At 44.0% G+C, this 17,090-nt stretch overlaps 1 long non-coding RNA gene across 1 annotated transcript; it reads right to left on the bottom strand.

Annotated features, from left to right (window-relative positions):
- Positions 1 to 503: 503 nt before the first annotated feature.
- Positions 504 to 15,041, bottom strand: LOC113840159 (uncharacterized). Its single transcript, XR_003492930.3, has 3 exons — positions 14,707 to 15,041; positions 4,094 to 4,180; positions 504 to 3,989 (listed from the first exon to the last, which is right to left on the bottom strand). It is a non-coding gene; the product is annotated as an uncharacterized lncRNA (long non-coding RNA).
- Positions 15,042 to 17,090: the final 2,049 nt, after the last annotated feature.

Raw genomic sequence — 17,090 nt, forward strand, 5'->3', positions numbered from 1 at the left:
TGAATAACAAAGCATACATTTCCAAGAAGCCATAACCTGCTGAGAGCTAATAATCATGCAATCAATTCCATTCATAAATACCCCACTAGGCTATGGGAAATCAAATCACACATGTTCTAAGTTCTGGCCTCCACATCAAGATAGATGGTGTCAGCAGAGGGATCAGGTGACAAAGCTGACAGGACAAAGGGATCAAGCAGAGGCATTCTTTTAGAGTAGGATTTCTTTTCTTAGGATTTTTAAGACACTCTAAGTCTTTGAGCAGATCACCCCTGGGCAGACTGCATGCACAAATACGGCCAGTTAGAGCTTTACCACCAAGTTTTCCCTTTCTTGCACTGAAAGGTAGATATTCCCAAACACATCAGCATAGGGAGGCTGAGCTGCTATTATCTTTTACTGGAAGAGATTTTTGAAATTGTTCACCGGATGGAAATAAAAATAATTTCAGAATGTGTAATTTTTAGTTTCCAATGACAAGTTGGTTTTATTTTTCAGTATAAGATGTTTTCCACATATTAAGACTTTCAAGATGTTTCTAGAAATGATCATAAAACAAAAAATTTCCATTTTGCTTTATGATGCATAAACTTGCATCACTTTGGATCTGCAGATAGGGAACTCGGAATTAAGGAGGAAAAAGGAGCACATTTTGAAAAGGATTTCCAAGCTGCTTTTTTCTGGGCTCAGATCCCTCAGACAGAGTTTGATAACTCTTCCAGATTTCACGTATGGACTGTCACAGGAACCCAGCGTGTAACTTGGCTGATCTGGAAGAGACAACTCAGTGATCTGGAAAACAGACAAGACAAGCTTTATAAAAGACTCAGCCCCTGCAACTGAATTCAAGAAAGATATGAGTGGCTAGAGTGGGACTCAGGTAGAAACTAGAGCCCAGAGCCAGTCCATAACTGATTCTGCAATCAGCTGCTGCCTGGCCCTGAAGTACCAGAACCACCAAGGCAATGACTTGTTTATCTAAAGCTCCCCACCTGTCATGCACCGAGTGCCTGTCCCAGAAGTGGAATTCCCCAATTTGGTTTCCCTCCTCTGCCTATGGGGGGATTCAAATCCCAACATCTAAAGAGCCTCTTGTCGGACTGGAGTCTCTCCTAGATAGGAAAGGACACAAGAAGGAAGACAGCAAAGAAATGCAGAAAACAGAGCCTGACTGTGCAGCTTATTGGGGATTTCAAACACATTTTAATTTTATGGGAAGGAGCTACTGTCTTCTCACCACCAGTAAACAAAGTTAGGACTTTTCTTTACTTTTATAACAAATCATGAATTCCCAGCAATTAAATTCTGAATTTTCAAGATGTTCCACACAGACTTGGTGGAGCATGAGGTGCAATGACGTGGTGTATGATTCCGTGTTCTCAACAGAAGAATACCTTGCAAAGCAACAATTTGTCTACAGGACAATCTGTATCTTCCAGTTAACAACCTTGTCACAACAAGTATCACAGATTGTTGATAAGGTCATTTCAACACCCCCTCCTCATGCATGGAAGATATAGTATATGGAGATTATGGCAAACTGTCACTTTCTCTAGCAGTGTTTCTAAATGAATGGAAGAGAGTAGCAGCTATAGCTAGTTACCTCAGTCTGCACATCATTAAAGATACACTGAATAATTCATTTTTCCTTCCATGTCAATGAAGAAAGGCAAGTATTGCATTGCTTAGAAGCATGACATGCGCAACCCACTAAAACTTGAGCTAGGTATCAGTATACATTTCATACAAAACACTAGTCTTAGCACAGGAAATGAAAAACCTGCTGAAGGTCGTAACACCAACGCTTGCCATTCTCATCCCACCCTGCTGTAACTGCAGGTGCCACTGCTGCCAAATTGTAACACTGCATTTTAACTCCTGAGTTAAATTCCTGAGCAATAAGCAGGAGGGAAATGTGGTATTCGATTCATGGCTTGAGCTGGGACCATGAGGAACAAAAATGAAAAGGCTACAGGAAAAGAGAGAGAATGTGGACAAATGTAGGAGAAAGCAGGATGCAGAAAAGGAGGCTGCAGTTGTCCCTTCCAGCTTTTACCCAGACTCCCTGGCCAGTGGAGAACTATGCCTCCTCCCAGACTGCCTCACCTACACCACCAAATAAAACACACCAGAAGTGCTGTCTCGTTCCTAGGCCAAAACTCACATTTCCCTCCCCCAGCCAAAAATGCCATGTCCCAGCTGCCCACAGACAGCAGCGTCTTCCAGCTGACACTGGGCCATGCCTGGCTGCTACCTGAGTGGCAGTCTGACTCTGGGCTGTGCCAAAGGACATGCCAACCTCCAGGTTATGGACCAGTGCCCCAGCCAACACGATGAGCGTGTTTTAATTACAGCACATCCAACACTAATCATCCTTGCACAGACAAATAGTTCTGGGTTTGCTATATTAGGGTTGGCTCATAAGCACAGGCATCTGTGTAAGGGCTCAAGGCGGGGGTATTTGCTGTCCCAGTTCTTCTAGCACAACCCCCATCTTCAACAACAAAGGAAATGACAATTCAAAGTTCAGCCACATGTGGCAATCCAAAACAGTGACAGTGAAATCTCTACCCTCCTGCCTGCCAAGGGGATCCTCTCTGCACCTCACCTCTCTCCCCGCTGTGGCTGGCAGCCTGCTCATTCTCAGATTCAAACCCCTGGGAGAATGCCTTCTGCTTATGAATGGTAAATTACATCGGCTTTTAACAGGGTAACATGAGCTTAAATGGATTAACTGTGTCACAGCCAGAGACAAAATAAATGACAACAGCAATAGAGCAATCTAGAGAGAATATCTACAAATCTTAGTTCAACGATCACTAACCTGTGCAAGCTGCGGTTGTATGCCAGTTAAAGGAACAAATGATCAGCTCAAAATTGTAACAGAAATCTGGTCTAGATCTTTTAACTTCCCATCCTCAGCCCTGTCCTTTCATCACAGGGTTGTTCTTCTTAAAAACTGTCCTACTGATGTGACCGTAAATCATATAATATGATTAATATAATAGCATTAATGCAGTGCCGAGGGACCTCAAACAAGATCAAAACCTCATTGTTCAAATCTGCACACAGGCAGCCTCTGCTCTGAGGAGCCGTCAATTTAATTAGAGGGGGCACCAGGAGTGCAGAGCACTGCAATGCTCACCCGGTGTCACCGTGCAACCCACAGGCTGCAGGCTTGCAAACCAGTACTCTGCTCTGCCCACACTGCACTGCCTCTTCTGCTGGCTTTGCCATGCAGCAGCTTTCATCAGACTGAGTTTGTTAGAAGAAAGTGAGACTGAACATATGTGTATACGTGAACATGTGTGTGCAGCATCTGTCTGCACCACTGCACACAGGCATGGCCCAAGGGATTGCCGTTCCTTGCACCGCTGATTTTTACCAGCTGCCAGCACTCACCAGTGAATTTTTGCATCAGAGCAGTCAGTGAACCATGCTACCTACCACAGAAAGGGAAAACACACATGGTCAAAACTTTTTTCTCTTGAGAAGGATGGAGTTTTTCTGCTGTTCAAGTTGCAGCTGTAAAATGCCCTGCTTGGCGTCACTGCAGCAAAGCTTTGTGCTTATGAGACACCAGTTTCCTGTTTGCAGTAGGACCAGCTTCACCTCAAATCTTTAATGCCTCTTTCCCCTAGCCTTGCTGTGTCAGACTGGCCCAGCAGCTGCACAAAAATTATGGATAGTCACAGCAGTACCACTTCATTTTTCGTGGCCCAATTCAGCAATGCACTGCAGAGGGGTGGTGTTACCTCTGCTAACACTGAAAGCAGGATCAGGCCTCTTCAGGATCAAGGGACACTTGCTGAAGAGGTCTCTGCCACCCAGCCCGCCCTGTGTCAGCCCACTGTGCAGCTCTGCATGACCTGCTCCTCCGGATTGCTTTGGCTGTCTCAGGGTCTGCAGGAGAGAGCAATCTTGCAAGGGCTGGGCTGCCCAGTTGACACAGGGAACTCAAGTTGCCCAGAGAAGTGCTGCTTCAAAAGCTGCAAATGGAAAAAAAAAAAAAAAATCAATCATTCCTTCTCTTTGGTCAACCTTGGCTTATGGTATTTCAAGCCCATTATTGATTCTGTACTCAAAACATCACCAGTGCCTTTAAACTGTTATTATCTGTAGAGGGTCCTCAGTTCCTCAGAAGACAATGGTCTTCATAAACTGTCACAGATGACGATGTCTGTAAAAAAAAACAGAGTAAGAAAATCTTACTTGCTGTTTACTTTTGTCCCATAGCTCATCAGCATGGGGCTTCAGATCTGGCACAGTCCCAAGGCAGGCAGTTTTCATCATCTATCATGATCAAGTGTAATTCCAGAGGGAGATGAATGGATGCTGAGGCTTTGCAGTCCATTTTTTGGGGTTACTGCTGCAGGTAATCCTGTGCAGTGGTGTCTGGAAGGTCTCTCTGAGCCCCTGTTGGTTTGAGCAATGCTGAACCTTCTCTCCAGTCATTTATTAGCTACTCTTTTTCTCCTTTCTCTGTTCTGTTCTGCAAAAATAGCTTCAGAAGTTGGGTGAGCAACAAAAATGTTACTTCTAGCATTGGAGTGCACAGGAAGATCTACATTATACACTTGAAAAGGCAAAAGCCTGATAGCTAGCAATTTACTTTTTCCTTACACAGGCTGAGAAATCACTTCAAAAAGTTTTCAGTTATCACAGTGTAGGTGGAGGTTGTCCGTTCTCAGCTGTTTATTATCGTTGGATTTCTGTACTGTTACAAAAACTACATTTACACTTGACAAGAATCATTGCTGCTCAAGAAAAAGAATAAGCTGGTGGGGGAGAGGCATTGTACAGAAGGGCAGCATCACAACCTCAGCAAGGATTACCTCATGTAACAGCAGCACACAAGAATTTCATAAAATCAATGAAGAACTGCCACCCAGTAATTTTCATCCTTAAATAAAACTCAGTGCAAGACAAGCTGATTTTTCTTTCTCCATCTGGGCTGCAAACATTTGGCTCCCAGTTATACTTTTGTAAGTCCAGAGCATGAAGAGTGAGGAAAATTTCCTCAATAAATACAAGACATTATTTGTTTCAGTTACCAACACTGTAATGGGCTGATTTTGCTAATTATGTTTCTAGTCCATACTGGGTTTCGATACCCATTCTGCATTGGGTTGCAAACTTAAGGACTGTCAGAAGAGACTTTTTTGTGAACACTAAAACTAAAACTAAACATCTAAACATCTAAAACTACCCCAGGCAAATCTTTTGTTTTAACCTACCTGAATACCAGCAGGTGGGTACCTGCTGTCTATCTCAAGTTTATCAGCTTTAGGAGGGCTTTTAACACTGTCTTCCATAACTTCTTCATTGACAAGTCGGTGGAGTATGGACTAGGTAGGTGGAGGTAAGGTGAGCTGAACTGAAAAGTGGTTGAAATTCCAGGTTTAACAGGTTAACAGGTTGTGATCAGCAGCATGCAGTCCAGCTGAAAGCCAGTGACTAGTGGTGTACCACGATGTTGAATCTGGGGCCAGACCTGTTTCACATTTTCATTAATAACCTGGACAATGGAATAGAGTGCACCACCAGAAGACTTGTACTGGGAGGACTAGCTGTAACAGCATTTTCTTTCCTCACTGTGGGAATGGTTGAACACCGGAAGAAGTTGCCTAAAGAGCTTGGGGAGTCTCCATCCAATAAAGGAAATACATATTAAAAACAAAACAAAACAAAAACAAAACAACAACAACAAAAAAAACCCACACATAACTCTGGTCAACATGAGCAGGGAGATTGGGTTAGGCAATCTCCAGAGGTGCCTTCTAACCTCATCCATTCTGTGATTCCATGAATTCCCATAAAGTGATCAGGTAGAGATCACACACACAGCTTCAGATGTAATAGAAACATAACAAGTAATCTGAAGATGGCTAGAAGAGTTGAGCTGGAGACTGAAAAGGATGCACACACAGACATCTGTGGGAGTGAAAAGAACCCTGCATTGTTATCAGAGCAGTTTTCAAACTGGGAATTTACAGTCACACAAATCTCATCCAAGAGATGAGGGCTTGGCTGGACACATGAAGCTTCAAAGTTATCGCAAGCTTTGCAAAATATTTTTGTGAATGTGGACAGAATTTCCATAAATAAACACACAAAGCAATTAGGTTTTTGTCCCTGGTTTCAAAAACAGGACAAGGACAAAGTTCGGTAAATGAAAATCCTCATGAATTGCTGCTCAGTTTTATTCAGTACATTAAAAAAAAAAAAAAAAAAAAAGAGAGAGAGAGAGAAGTAAATACTGCTCTTTTCCAAGTAGCAAGACTTGCTATTTGGGTAGAAATCATGTTGAACCTATCATTTTAGGACTCTCTTCAGATCTCATACTGCGTTTTCATATGAATCATGATTTGAAGTTGCATATGTTAATAAATAACATACAGTACCATATAACAGGTAGAATATAAAGGTTATTTAACAATGAACAATGATAACTAATTATACCTCATCAGTTACCATGCAGTATTCCTCAAGCCTTTATAGGGGGAAGTACAGTCACAGAAAGGAAATTAGACAGGACACTGTAGTTAACATTGCCATATCAGAATCACTTTAAATGTTATTTCTCAGTTATTGCTAGGACCACACGTGGGGTCAAACAAATGCAAACGGCACATCTAGTTTTTGACAGCTTGTCAGCTTTCCACCAAGAACCACAACACTGTCAACACGTCACTTTTAAAGGAAAATGTTAGCTATGACAAAATACAATCTTTTCATCAGGAAAATATTCACTTTGTGTAGTAAAGCATCATTTATCCTAAAATTAAAAAATAATAATAATAATTCTGAGCTTCTCACAAGAGCTGAACAAAGTATCTTCAGCTGTGGTGGTTTTACACTGCTGGGCAGCTGAACTCTACAACAACTCCCTCACTCCCCCTCCTTGAAGTAAAAGGGGAAGAAAATAGTGATGGAAATGGCTCAAGGATTGAGATAAGGACAGAGAGATCACTCAACCATTATCGTCATGGGCACAACAGACTCAGTATAGGGAGTTTAATACAGCCTGTTAGTAATAGGCAATAAATTGTAACAGTGAGAAACTAGAAGCAAACTAAAAGCACCTCCCCCACCCCCACCCCACCCTCCACCCTCTTCCACCTCCTCCCCCTGAGTGGGACAGAGGAATGGGCAATGGTGGCTGCAGTCAGTCCCTGATGCTTCATCTCCTCTGGCTTCCTACAGGCAGCAGCTCCTCAAGCACTGCTCCCACACAGCTCCCTCCCATGGGGTCCATCCCCCAGGAGCAAACTGCTCCAGCACGGGTCCCCCACGGGTGGGGGCAGCTCCCCCCAGATCCCCTGCTCCTGCGTGGGCTCCTCTCCAGCAGAGAGGAGCCCAGCTCCTCTGCAGCTCCGGCCCGGGGCCTGGTCCTGCGGGGGCTCTCCATGGGCCGCAGCCTCCTCCAGGCCACATCCACCTGCTCCACCGGGGGCTCCTCCACCCATGGGGGGGCTGCAGCGTGGAGATCTGCTCCATGTGGGACCCATGGGCTGCAGGGGTACAGCCTGCTCCACCAGGGGCCTCTCCACAGACCACAGGGGAACTGCTGCTGCATGCCTGGAGCACCTCCTGCCCTCCTGCTGCACTCACCTGGGGGGCTGCAGGGCTGCTTCTCACTCCTCACTCTCCCAGCTGCTGTTCTGCAGCAGTTTTTTTTTTTTGTGTTGTTGTCAGTTTTCCCTTTCTTCAACCTCTCCCAGAGGCCCAACCAGCGTTGCTCCCTGGTTTGGCTCTGGCCAGCCACAGTTCTCTTTTGGAGCAGCTCTGGTCTGACATGGGGCAGCTGCTGGGCTCTGCTCACAGAGGCCAGCCATACAGCCCCCCCACTACCAAAACCTTGCCATGTAAACCCAATACAGCAAAGTCACTTTTTATCCATTAAAAACGCCTGACCAGTTCCAGTCCTGAACCGTCTAGAGATTCAGAATCCAGTTACTATTTTATAGGCTAGAAGTCATTGACAATTGAAGTAATATCTGATATTTCATATAGAAGGAGGCATTTTCAATCATAAAACGGCTAACCAGAGAGCGAACTCAGATCACCGCAGATAAGCATTCCCAAGCTGCAAATTCAGAAGCAAATTACTTCTCCTTCAAAAACATATACAGTGGTGTCACAGGGGGAAAGTGCTAAGAAAATGAAATTTCTTCTCTTATAAAAATATCATACATTTTTACTTCATTTTATCTGTAACTAGTAACTTGTACTGATTTGAAGTCATCTGTGGATGTTCTGCCTGACTACAGGCCTATGGCTGCACTTTTGGGATCAGGATGATCACTGCTCAGCACCATACAGGCAAGCAGACCCAAAGTGCACCTGGATTTGTAACAAGGTCACTGCCACCTGTCTTCTCTCACAAATTTCCAGCACTTCAAGTTGCCCTCTTCTTTCACCTCCAAACTGGCAGTAGCTGGACCTGCTCATAAAACAACATACCTGCACTTCTAAGCTGTTACTGAATCTAAACTGGTCTCCTGTGCTCAAAAGCAGCTCTGCTTCTGGTTTCATCTACACACAATTACAGACAATACTACTGAATTACTTGTTCACAGGTGCCTGAGGCAGGTGAGGACAACCAGCACCCTTGAAGCCTCCCCCCTCAACCTTATTTGACTCTGCAGGAGTCATGGCCAACTAATGGCCCCAAGGGTAGTCCAGGAAGGCTTTAGTTTAATCTGTTTGTGCTCCACGGTAGCAGACAGGGGTTGGGATTCACTTTGATTTTTCAAACACAAACCTGGAGCACAGCATTTCCCATAGCAGGCTCCCCTGCTGATCAAATCCTCAGGCACATTGAAATATGGAGAAGATGGGAAAACATAGACTTTTCAACTGCTTAATAACAAAGCCTCTATGACTCTCTTATTTTTTTTTTCTTATTTCAGAGGACAGCATGCCAGCTGACCCAAAGATGCCTCCATAGTTATGTTAACAGAAAGCTGAGATCAAAGACATTTCAAAACTCTTTTCAGTGATATTTGGAGTGTGCCTTGAGATTAAAACTTCAGTAAGACAGAGGTTAGCGCTGTGGTTTTAGTAGCTTGTTTCTTATCAAAACAACATGACTATAGCCTCCCTCCAACAGACAAGAGGCTTGGTTGGACTGAACAAAATATATCTGTGAAAAACTTCATTTTTTCCCATCCAAAATTTTGACTGTATAAACTACTACTATGTTAAAAACAAGCCCATGCAGAACTGATTATAAAAGTAACATACATGAGAAACATCAACCTAACACTTCCATTCCTGTAGAGAGATATTTTTGCCAGTAAATATCTTTATTGTTGAGCTGGAAGAGAACAAAAAATGAGTGCTGGGTGAGACAGTAAAAGGATGATTGGTTAGACAGGGTGAACTGGGTCACTTGCTAAAGTCAGTGGAATTTAAAGATCTGTTTTCATAAAGCAAGCAAAACAAAAAGCAAAGAAGTCAAGTCCTATAGAAGAGGTGGGCTGTATGCTGACGTTCATGACATTGGAAAACAGCAGCAGACTAATGACAAACTACCAGCTGTGTTTATGCTATTTACCCTAATGCTACAGCTGTAAGAAGTACAAGTTGCCCCTGAAAAAAATGGTAAAAGTAATACCAATGCCGTGTGGACTGACAAGACCAAATTTTCAATTCTGTAGCAAGTTTGTGTCTGCACCTCAAAGTGGATTTTTGAGGGTTCAGAAACAGAATGGAAAAATTGAAGTCCATGAAATATCCATGGCATAACTGGAAAAACTCAGCATATTTATTTCATTTCACAGAAGATTTGACCAAAGTTTGCAAGCACCTCTCTGTGGAAGAGATTTCTAATGGAGGCTGTACATATTTTTGGCACAGAAATAACAGCACACAGTCCAGAGGTTGAAAGCATAAAGTACAAAAATTTTTGGCTGGGAAAAGGCTTGAGCCCGTGCAGTAATGGAACATGAGGTTAATCTGGACTTTCAGTCATCCTAGCAGCCCAACTCAGAAGCAAACAAGATGCCTTGATTTCACTGGACACAACCCCAGGGTAGCTCAAATTAAGAACATACTTTTCCCTTGATTGGAACAAGCACTCTTAAGGACACAATAGTCCTCTAATCAGCAACCTTAATTCACTCATCCATGGATAAAAAATGTATAATTACTCAAAAATTTAAAGGAGCCTAATAAATAAAGGTGATGAAAGAGGAGAAGGAAGCCAGCTCCCTGTTAGTTCTTGTCTGCAGCAGATTTTGTGCTCCATATACGGCATATTTTCATCTTAGCAGACAACTCCCAGATGAGAGGGAGCAGTGGCACTGACTGTTGCAGAGGATACATAATGTTCTTTCCTCAAAGACTTATTTTATTGTTTCCCCTATAAAGTTCCTCAGACTCAAGCACATGACGGGGCTGTGTTTGTTGAAACAATGGGAGTCAGTCAGACATACTCCATAAATCTGTTTGGGGACTACTGATAATTACTTACTGGGGCAATTCAGCACAAACTTGCTTTGGCTGTAAAACACACCCAGTGAAAACAACAACTCTCAACTTTGTGCTCAGTACATTTCCTGTATAAAATCTGTATAATTCATTCGACAACCAGAAAATGAATGGCATCCCCAAGTGACTGTTTCTTTCTCAGGTGACTGATTACTTAAAATAGAAATCACCTGCAGTCAAGATGAAACTAAGATTTTTCCCTGTGCACCAGAGAGGAGATGCTCCTTACTCTCAGCTGACAGCCCTAAATATCACATCACACTGTCCATCTCTGAGTGCTACTATAATTATCACTGAAAAAAATAAAACAGTGAAAAACCTCTGAGAGGAAAGAGTGGAAGGACACCACTTCAGCATCCTGCACAGAAAGACATGGCACTCATGCCAAGCCACAGTCAGGTACACGATCCAAACACAAGCTCCAGGCAAGGTTGCTGCTGGATGAGCCACCTAATACAGCTTACAGTTGGATTTGGAGGAGCCAGGAGTTGGACTTGATGTCTAATTTGTGGGTCCATCCAACTCAGGATATTCTAATACAGTTTCTGCCTTGTAAACAGTGCCTGCCCACATACCCCAACAAACATTTAATTTCAGCAATATCAAAATTAGCAGTTTTGATGTCTTCCATCACTTCACACTGAACCTAACTTAACACTCCAATACTCCTTTTTTCAATGACTAAACTTTTTAGCAAAGCTGGTTCCTTTTGCTGTTGTTAAAACTTCTCATTTACACAGACAAAACCATTCTGCACCTAGGGCATGGGCTATTGCCTATAGCTGATGGAAAACTTCACCACTGACCTTGGTTGTGTTTTTACAGATTCACACCTACTAGGGTCTTGGACATGGCAGTCACGACAGCAGGATAAAAGCTCCCAGCACAAAGCTTCCTTTGTGTTACGACATCAGCCAGTGAACATGGAGACATGGGTTGCTTAAAGGATTTGTTGAGCTCAGTGGAGAACACGTTGTATGTTCCCTATCTCGTTGCCCTTTTGAATACTGAGCAGTGAAAGCCACATTTCCCATTCGGAGGTTGACTGCAGGTCAGACAGATTGGGGTTGAGTCAGAGTGGGTGTGAAGACACAAATGAGCAGAAGTCCCAGCATCCTTGCAGGGGTTTCACGCCAGCCCTGCCTGCCCCCAGCAGGCTCCCCTACAAATGAGGGTTCCCTCATCAGTCAGACCACATGTCCCCTGTGGGCAGGGAGCATGAGCCAGCAGGAAGCTTTGCTAAAAATCTAGTTATTTCAACTTGTGACTGCATTAATTACCAAGACCCATTTCTGCTCCCATTAACTCCAGCAGCGTCTGGCTGTGGCAACATCCACTGTCTCTTTGCCTAAATGCATGCTTGGAAGACAAGCGTGGTAAGAAATGAAGTGATCCTGGAGTAACAGGGAACTGTCAGCTGTAACTTGCTAACAAGGGGACATCCATTGTTGGCAAACTCCCAGCTCATGCTAGAACCTGAGGACGCTCCTGCCTTCCCGTCAGCTGAGATGCAAAAACGTTCATTTTACACAGCTATGAAGCTGAGATCAGCTGAGCTCACCATCAGATGGGCAGTGGGAGTAAAGTTGGTCCCATTTCCTCTAAGTCCGTGGCCATTGCATGCAGGGTCTGGCACAGCCTCTTTTAGCTTGGGGCAGAATCTTGCTGGCTTTTCAGTGTGTTAGTTATTCCAGTGGTGTGTTTTGACTAGCAGGACCAGGCCTGTCCCCAGTGAAGTCTAGGAGGACTAGGGATAGAAACACATCGAAATGAATTTGCAGTTTTCCCCTGGAGAAAAACATCATTCAATTAGCATTCAGATGGTAGGACTTGCAGCAAAGGACAGTAATTTTATAAGCCAGCATTATTTGTTATGAGTATGATTCAGGCTGCCATATATTATAACATGACAAGGTATTTTTACTTCCAGAACCAAGCAACCAAACAATACCCTTCGAAGTGAACCCAGAGGATAAGAGGTAATTTAATCTCAAGCTTCATTAGTTCATCTATTGTATGAAACAGATAACAGATGCAGGAGAATAGACAGAAAACATAGTGTTTCCATGCCTGCCATCTGTGTGACACTTATGTGTGCTTGGGTGCTTGAAAATTCACCGCAGTCCCATTCACAGACTGTCCTTGTGGGTTTGTAACAAAGCTTTCCCTCTCTGGTATTCACGAGAGTAATCAGCTTCCCTCATACTGGAGTCTTCCTTATGGTGGTTTCCCATTAATACCATGTTTGCCACCATTCCAGCACACCAGCATTCCCAGTGGGAATCTCTTCTAACACCAGTACTATGGTAAACAGCAATGCCATTTCCCCGGGGGGCTGGCAAGCAGGAACACAGATATGGCATTCGAGGAAGGCAGCACTGGGTGCCTGCTCACATCCCAAGGACCACTGCAGTAAAACCATGCACTGCCTTGAAATGTTCATATGCACAATGACCTTGATTTGCCTGGGACCCCCCTCTCACCTGCAATGAATTAGCTTGACCCCACATGCAGCCTTTTCTTGTTTCTGGCTTTCCCTCAGCCTCTCCACACACAGCATGTTCTCTTTTTGCTAGCTGATAGCATTTACTTAAATCCAAGGCAAGACTTAAAATCCAAGTTTCATCCCTTTTTTTCATTTATTGAGACTTCATGCAAAACAAAAGGGAATTTGGAGTTTCTGTTCTGCATCTACAGCATAGTAAGAGCTGACACGTGCCACATGTACATGAATTGTGTTCCAGGGGTTCACCACAGGAGGATGGGAAGGGATGGCATTGCAGCCTTACCATATCCAGCTCCAGACCCAGCAACACCCATGAGATGGCTTGAACTCTCCCAAACGCTGCAGTTGGGACCCAGCAGTCCAGAGGAAAAGCACATCCAGCACTGCACTCTGCTTGCACGTAAAATCTCTTACCCATAGGAAAGGCTTAAACAGGCTTCCTTCATTTGTTTAAAATTAACCATGCTCTATTTACAGCACCTTTCTGCACAACTTGTTGATATGCTGGAATTGCTCCCAGACCCCATGGCTCCCTAGAAGATCTTAGTAATTGTCCTTTTGGGTCCACGTGTCTGTCACACCTATCCCAATGGCCACACATGAAAGCCATGCATTATGACTGTAAACGGTAATTTCCTTCTTTCCCAGGTGATTTAAGCAATAGTGTTTTGCTGCAAAAATCTCCAGGGGTAGGAGACATATGAGCTGGGCTCACCCATTTATCTTTTTGGTACTGTAGTTACTGCTTTAAACTTTTCGTATTCCTTGTCAGAGTTTAACCTACCACTTGCTTGGCTGCCCAGATATTACCTTCACCTGAGTGGTATTTTCAGAAGCAATTCATTGTTCAGGTTCACTTTTAAAGGGAGGCCAGTGGGTGAAGAGGACATATAATGGGCTTTTAAAGCCCTGTCCGTCACCATCATCACCTGTGGGATGAGTGTTCACGAACCATGTACTCGTCCACAAAGGACTCCACGCAAGAGCCACAATATCAATAATGTACGTCAACGCTGACACACTATTCAAAAAGCAAACAACTGAGCACAAAAAAAATGTTATTTTTTCAGGGACAGTGTGTACAGCTGTTTTCAAAGACCACGTAACAGCTCTGAGGTAGGAAAAGCAGGTCCGCTTCAGAGCTGTCACCTTTTCCAGCAAAGCCCAGAGTGATAGTTGCAAAAGTAAGTACATCTGTATTTTTACTGTGACTAAGCCAAAAGGCTGAATTTGCAAGGATTATAGCTCCGAAGTTTTAGATACACCTGATAGTAATGACTTCCAAAGAGGACATTACGAGACTTCAGATGCTATGATTACTCTATGTTAGCATGGTTTCAGGCTGAATTAATTACTTGTTTAGACACTGTTTTATTCCCCCACTATTCAGTTTTGTTTTGCTAGCCTGAAGACACCAACAATTGAGTTGCATATATTAGCTTAGATTTACCTTTCATGCTTAAGCTTTATAGCCCCTAACTCTTTGTAATTAGGGGTGAACATCAACTGAGTCCCTCTCTTGTGTCACTGAAGGAATAGTTATGGAAGTCTTACATACTTACACTTTTCTCAGTACTTTTCCTTGCTTTTTATAGCCTACGGTGTTACAGAACATCACACCCAGAGCCCAAAACCTGAGGAGACACAGACATTGACTGCAGAAAACACCTTAACAAACGCCATTCTTCTAAACCTTGTCCTACCTCTCTACTGGGATTAAATAGTAGCTTCACGTCTGCAGCCAAAGTTTCTCCAAGTGATTTTTCCTCCATGTTCTTTTTTATTTTGACTTTTCAGAGAGGTGGCTTCTTTGCAACCTCAGGGCTGAGCTCCCTCTTGTCTTACACCTAATCGATCACTAAAACAACCTACAATGGAGGCTGAGCAGGCTGGCTTCTCCCTGGGAGACTGCTCGATACTCTGAGCAGATACAGCTCCAGGCTCTGCTGGTATCAGTCTTGCTGCACCTGCTCTGTTTCTGTAAAAAGAGAAGATTCCATCCTGGGCTATGTCCTCTCTTGCTGCTTCGCTTACCTGAGAAGCCTCTGCTCTCTGTGCAGGCCTAATTAAATCGTTAGAACAACTAATTAGTTAGGAGTAATTAGTTAATTAACCAATTAAGTTAGGAAACTAACACAGCCACTAAAACACGGTAATTTTTCTGCTGGGTTAGTGAGCCCTGTCAGCTCAAAAACAGTGCTCAAAGAAGGGGTGAGGTTGCCCATGGGCAGAGGTAGAGAATGCTTCTGATGGCAGAGAGATGCGACAGGTTCTGCTACCAGTGAAACTGGAACAAACGTTTTTACCACGTGTTTCTGAAATCCCCAGAATTGTGACTGCTCCTGCTTGGACCTTGTAGAAGACCGTTCTGGTCAGGGGAGATTCAGGTTGGAAACGAGGAGACATTTGCTCTCAGAAAGGGTAGTCAGGCATTGGAATGGGTTGCCCAGGGAGGTGGTGGCATCACTGTCTCTGGGGGTGTTCAAGGAAAGGTTGCACATGGTGCTTAGAAACATGGTTTTGTGAGTGATATTGGGGGTAGGGTGATGCTTGGAGCGGATGGTCTTGGAGATCTTTTCCAACCTTAATGATCTGTGATTCTATGACATCCACAAGCAGCTTGGCCTATAGGCTACAGCGGAATTCAGGGATAAAACATTCCCCTGACAGTCTTACTGAAGGACCTGATCCACACGTGTGTGCTATGCAGGTAATGCACAGCTGGGGAGGAGGTACCATGTTTTTCACTGCATGCTTTGGGCACTGTATTAGGTTATTAAGGAGCTGGGCTCAACCCCTTTCCTTTCAAATCTGGAGGGGAATCAGTGTGCTGCTTCTCACAGAGGCTTTGGGGCAGGCCTTTTTGACTCATTAAGCTTCATTAAGTTAATGGAGTTTCATGGAGTTCTCCCCAGTCAATAAAAGCTGTCTGAGAACAGACAGCTGTCGAGGATCATCTTCTCAGCTGGTTGTAACTCGATAGAGGTAACTGCAAAGATCTAGGAAAAGAGTGCCTCCTCAAATCACCAACCCCTCTGAGTAATTATTTTCCTCTGTTCCAGGTCTTTAACTTTGATTTAATAAAAGCTACATCTAATGACTCATAAAGGTAATGCTGAATCAGCAGAAGTCCTGAAGAATCTTGAATAATTTTGGTTTTGATTTGTGTCTTTCAAGAAGGCATCTAATGGCAGCCTACCTATGTAACAAATTCCCCCTTCTCACATGTTCACCACAGATTCCTCCCCAGACCCAGGCACCCCAGCTTACAGGGGTGGTTGTCCACTTTGAAGGTGGTGTAGCTATTGCTCATCCTCCTGGCTTTTACTGCTACCATCATTGTGTCTGCAGAATGGACTTGGACTGCTCTGCTAACATACCTCAGGCTTTGTTCCTGTGGGCACCCTGGAGAGATCCATATTTGTCCATTAAGAGAAAGAAGGGATCAGTCAGTCACAGAAACATGCAATATCCTTGTGTGAGCTCCCCATGTCCTACTACCTGCAGGTGTAAGGGCTGGGGAGGCTGCAGTGCTGGCATCACTCAATAAGGCCTCACAAAGTGGAGGAACTTCAACTCATTTCTCAACCCAATTCATTCCCCCCTCTTAAATCACCTGCACAGGGCTGCTTCCCCTGGGGGCTGGAGATGCTCACCTACTTAGTTAAGCAAGAAGCAGCAACATCCTACAATTTCCACATGGTGTCATGAGGCTGAACCCATGGATGAATGGGTGGAGTTGGGTAAGTGAGCACACTTACAGTGCTCTCTGCCCAAGCAGATACACCTAACACTGATCCTTGTGCTTCTGGGTCAGGTCAAGGAACTGAGTTAGCACGATCATATTTCTGGGCAGCACAGAATCAGCAGTACTTGCAAAACTTGAGTATTGAAAGGATTTGGGGGCAAGGTTGGGATGAGCACATTGCAAACAACCCCCTCAAGAAAACAAACACTTCCCACAGTAGGCATACATACATACATCTGCTGCCAGGGCACATCTGCTGGATCTCAGGAGGTAGGATGTCATATATTTAATAGGAAATAACTTAGTACCATGATTTATTCTGCCACATTTTCCCTCTCC

Source organism: Anas platyrhynchos, chromosome Z (assembly GCF_047663525.1).
Source record: "Anas platyrhynchos isolate ZD024472 breed Pekin duck chromosome Z, IASCAAS_PekinDuck_T2T, whole genome shotgun sequence".
Classification (NCBI taxonomy): Eukaryota; Metazoa; Chordata; class Aves; order Anseriformes; family Anatidae; genus Anas; species Anas platyrhynchos.